The sequence below is a fragment of the Zosterops lateralis genome (assembly GCF_965231275.1).
Source record: "Zosterops lateralis genome assembly, chromosome: 2".
In the NCBI taxonomy this organism is placed as follows: domain Eukaryota; kingdom Metazoa; phylum Chordata; class Aves; order Passeriformes; family Zosteropidae; genus Zosterops; species Zosterops lateralis.
Window position 1 is genome coordinate 88790348 of NC_139763.1, and position 5273 is coordinate 88795620.

Genomic DNA, 5273 nt, shown 5'->3' on the forward strand with positions numbered 1-5273 from the left:
TCTAAGAATCCCTCCAGGTTTAAAATACTTTAAAAATCCATGCTGCCAGATTTGGCAGATTAGTTGCATGCATGTCGTGTTGAAGAATGATGAAGATCAGGATGTCTCATGGGCAGAAACATGGGATCAAAAGAAGGCTTCAGCGTTAGACAACACCTGTGCAAATGATTCAGCCAGAAGAATGGGCAAATTCTTTAGTACTATTTTCAGATCCAAATAAAACATTATCCTCATATTAGTTTCCTCATAATTTTTAAATTCCTTTCTTTCTTTTTTTTTTTTTTTTAAATGATACTTGGGAGTTGTTCTAACAAGATTTCATGTCAATTAAATATAAGCATAGTGTAACTTTGATGTTATATTGGAGATCTTCCTGCCATCCTCATGAACAAAGCAGAAAATGTTTTGTTCCCAAATGAGGGATCACCAACATTTCCATTGCTCCCTCTGTAAACTGTCATAGAATACTTCTTTTTTACATTCTCCAGCAGAACTCATGTCATAATATCAGTTTCATATTCTTTTTCAGCTTCAAGTGTAACAGGACCTGGGCACCTTCCTGTTCATTGTTAAGAAATATTTATTACAGCAGTGTGTGGTGCTTCCCCCTGTAAAACCATCTCCATTAATAGGATCTGAAGTCACCCATGGGCTCTGCTCCAGATACTCTGTAAAATCGAGTTAGCAAGAAGCCACAGTAACTCACTGCATTGCCTGTGTTTATGTTTTCTGCACTTAGTAATATGTGGAAAACCCCTTAACTTTCTTCAAACCATTTGGGAAAATACTTATTTTTGGTGAGGTTCTCACTGCTTTAATTTGCCTGTGGATATTCAGCACTGTGTTATATCTGCAGACAACCTACTCAGCAGTGCATGGTGGGAAGTCAAGTGACAAAGTTAGAACAAGAGGGATTCCAACTGGATGTAAAGAAAAGGTTTTTAATTATGAGGACTGTTCAAAATTAGAAGAGATTTTGAAGGGTTTGCACAGTTTCTTTCAAGCTTTCAGAAGCTTCCAAGATCAGATTGGAGAAATCCCAAAGCAACCTTGTCAGACCTCACTTTGAACAGGAGCATGGGCAAAATAACCTCCTGATGTCCCTTCCAACCTGAAGTATTTCATGCCCTTAACGATCTAGTTCTCTCTTCCCAGAGACTGCATCAAACAAAACAGATTGTAAGTCGTTCTACCCATGCTCTGTATCTCCTAAACACAGGAAAAAGATGGCTAGAGACATTCTTAGTTCTGTCCATGGGCTTCCCTCACTGACTGTTTTGGGCTCATACGGCCACAAGGAAACAAAAGTTGAACTAAAATTGTCATCTTTGAAAATGAAGTAATTTCTTCTCTTGCAGCTTTATGTTCTATATCATGAAATACTAACAAAATTTAGTAATCCATACTAAAAAGCTCTAACCTTTTTCTTTTCTTCTAAATTTTTAGTGCCAAAACCATAGATGAAACATCACTCGCACAAAAGTCAAACAGTGGTTAGTCACTTCTGGATTTGTTTCATGCATTTGCTTTCCTTTTATTCACCTTTTAAAAACTCTCCTGCCCTTGCTAGATTTTGTTTTATTTATTGGTATGTTGAACTAGTCAAACAGGACTCTCACCATTGCTGACTATTTTTTTGTGTCACAGGGTTTTTCCCAGGTCTCAAAGGTAAAATATGCACGTAGGTGGCAAATGCAAACAGAGAAGGGTTACTTGTGTGCATACTGAAGTTGGCAAGTGAAGAAAATGCTCAGTGGTTACAAACAAGCAATTCTCACTTCTGTGTATGTTGGGTGTGTGTTTGATGTGACCAAAACTAATAGAGTACACTAACCACATGTAACAGGGTGTTTTTGGAGAGACAAATGTCTGTCCCTCTTCCTACTTCTTTCCCTAGCTTTTATTGCTGAGAACAACATCATATTGTATGGAATATCCTTTTCATCAGCTGGGATCAGCTGTGTCCCTGCCCAGCTTCTTGTGCATCCCCAGCCTCCTTGCTGGTAGGGCATTGTAAGAAGAAGAAAAGACCTTGACACTCTACAAGCACCACTCAGCAACAACCAGAACATTCCTGTGTTGTCAACATTCTTTTAATCACAATTTTAAAACACACCACCATACAAGCTATTGTGAAGGAAACTAACTCTATCCCAATTAAAACCAGCATATTAAATTAATTTTCTGCACATATTATTGTGCAGGAAACCTAGATGGCTAAATGACAACAGAAGATAGTGTGGAAGAAATCCCCAAATAAGTTGGCACAGTAATAATATGAAACAAGAGTCCAGCTCACAAATTTCCAAATTCAGCACAGATGTTTAATGAAATAATGTGAAATCCCGGAAAAGTAATTTAAAGCAAGCTGTATCGAGTACCCAGTTATCTTATATGCTTCTGCATCTTGTTTTCATACTCTTCACGCATGCCTACAGAAAATACTTTTGAAATTGTCTGACCTTTTCTGTAACTCTGAACTCTGTAGTTCTCAAAATGCTTTTGAATCTGCTATGCAATTACCACTAAAAACAAAGATTCTAATAATAATGTAGCATTTTCTTTCACCATGAACCTAAGTTCAGGAGTAAAACCCTGCAGCTCCTGAGTTTAAAAAAGTAAATCTACTTTGCATAAAGAGAAGAGACCTTGGGTATAGGTGTATTGAAAATGTGATCATATATACATAGACTTTTAAATGGATTTCAGTAGTTAGGAGTCTGCAAAGATGATAATGAAAAACTGTATTGTGCATCGGTGATCTATCTCATTGCTGACCTTCAGCAATGTCACTCAGAATAACAAGTCCTTTGAAGGAGGAACTTGTAGCTTTTTTCCCATTGCTGTGGGAAGAAAATGATTACGCCTTTGTTCTCACAGGCATCACCATTTTAGTATATTACTATACACAGTCCACACCACAGCAGGTGCAGTTATGCCTGTCTTAATTTCAGGGTTTTTTAATTGGATTCCTTTACTTTTTGTTATGGGCCCATACTGACTGTACTAGTTTTCATACCTTTTGCACAGAGCTCAGGGCATGAGTGGAGATGCTGCCCAGACAAGTAAATTCTAGGTTTCTTTGAATTGTAAGCTATGAGAGATATCTCACAAGTTTGAGATTTTTTTTCTGTATTTTAGCCTCAGGAAAATATCTTTCTTTAAAGTCTCATTTTCTAATCAGCCTTGAACATTAATTTCAATGTTAGGTTGCAATGTGATGCTGAAAAGGGAACTTGTTTGTCGGAGAGCTGCAAAACCCCCAAAAGCAGCATGGAAGTCTATCATATAATAAATATTGGTAAAGTTTTGATCATATCTTTTCCTGTCAGGGAGTGGTCCCAAACTAAAGAGTTTCAAAAGATAAAGTGGCAGATTATCCCATACTCAAAGAACTATATGAAAGTACTTAGGGAAGGAGCTGCTGAAGCAGTGAAGAAAGATAATGACAGAAACAGAAGACTTCTTCCTTCCTTCCTACTAAAGAAAATCCATATATAGAGGTGTTTAAAATATGAAGACAAATATACATCTAGAAGAAGAATTACATAGCACAGATTGTCAAAACAGCTGTCAGAAACGCTTGACCAACAACACAGACATGAATGTTGTAAACTAAATGATCTATTTAATATTAGCAGTATCTTCTTACCAGTCAATAGCAGAGATGGTGGCTCACAAGCAAGCACAAAAAAAATATAAAGATTTTATTAATTTATCATTCAATTATATGCCTGAATCTTTGGACTCAAATCTTTGGGAAGTACTGGAGAGGTAAGGTTGTAGAATAGATCTTCCCAAGAAGATACTGAGTTCCTGACTATACCACTTTGCCCTTTTCCTTTTATTAGTGATCAGTTGTGCTGAGTTCAAAAATGCCCTCACTCTCAGAATTCATATATATTTGTCTTTAAATACGTTGCCTATTGTGTATTATGAGGAAGTAGTTCTGACACTAGATCATTTGTGTTCATGTGTCAGGAAGGGAAGCACCATGGTGGTTGCTTTTGTAGTTTGCCAAGGCAATGCTCCTTCAGATTCTCCCAGTACCCTGTTCACCAACTATTGATACTGGAAAGTCATCCTAAAAATGTTTAAAAATCACTTTCAATGATTCTTGCTTTACCTGAACAGTGTTCAAAACTATACACCAAATAATCTTGAAGGAAAACTGTTGAACAAAGTCAGAAGTGGCAACCCCTGTTTGAAGTGAAGAAGAGGTGGAAATGCATTGGCACCATATGTAAAAAACATTTCAAAATATCCTATCCTTGCACAGGAGAGCATTGAGGCTGGTTGTGAAAAGGTGGTGGCTAAACATCATAGCACAACCAATAGACCTGGACTGACTTACCTGTCTTCTTTCAGCATAGGTTCCACCAGACCATGAGTCTGTTGAAACTATTATGCTCTAAGTCCAGGAGAGCAGCTAGGATCACCATCTGCTGTTTGGCGAGCCACTCCTTCCACCAGCCCCACCCCACTGAGATCAGAATTAGTTAAAGGCCAGTTGCCTTAGAACAGAGATTGATACCCTGATATGTGTGTGCAGGCTGTCCACAGCCAATGCCAGCTGTTCACACAGTGTTATGAAGCTGACCTTTTGCACATTGACATTTATGACCCATTCCTGGTTATTTCATATGTGGAATATCGTACAGTCTTACCAGTGGGAGTGGGTGAGGCCCATCCCAAACACTGAGACACAGGAGGAAAAAGCATGCCAGCATTCTCAAGCATCTCAGCACTATTTCCAAGTATCATGTTAGAATGGGCCAGCCTCTATTGCTTAACAGTCCAGGGCACTTTCCCCAGGAGACCAAGCAAATTAACAGGACTATAAGCTTGAAAAAAAAGACCTAACTCTCATCTGAATCCATTGGATTCTGTTTCATGTCTGCCATAAAAGATAATACAAGGAAGCACTATGGACATTCGTGTGCAGAAGGAGCAAATATGCAGCTGCACCTGCCTAGTACCTCCTTAAAACCTATTCTTGTAATTTTATCATCTTTCAGTTGAAATGCAAAGAAATTAATTATTTGCCCTGCTATGCCCTTGGGAATTCGGGGAAGCAAGCACTTTCTCCTCAGTTTTCCATCCATGACCCAGACAGAACATTGCATAGTATGGTGTTGCCAAGTGGCTGTCAGAGCAGTTTGACTACACCAATAAAAGAGTAGGTTAGTGTGTGTTGCAGATATTGTTCCTCTAGAAGCTTGAATTTATTTATGTTTTATATTAAAATTCTTAGATTAACTTAAAACTTCTCA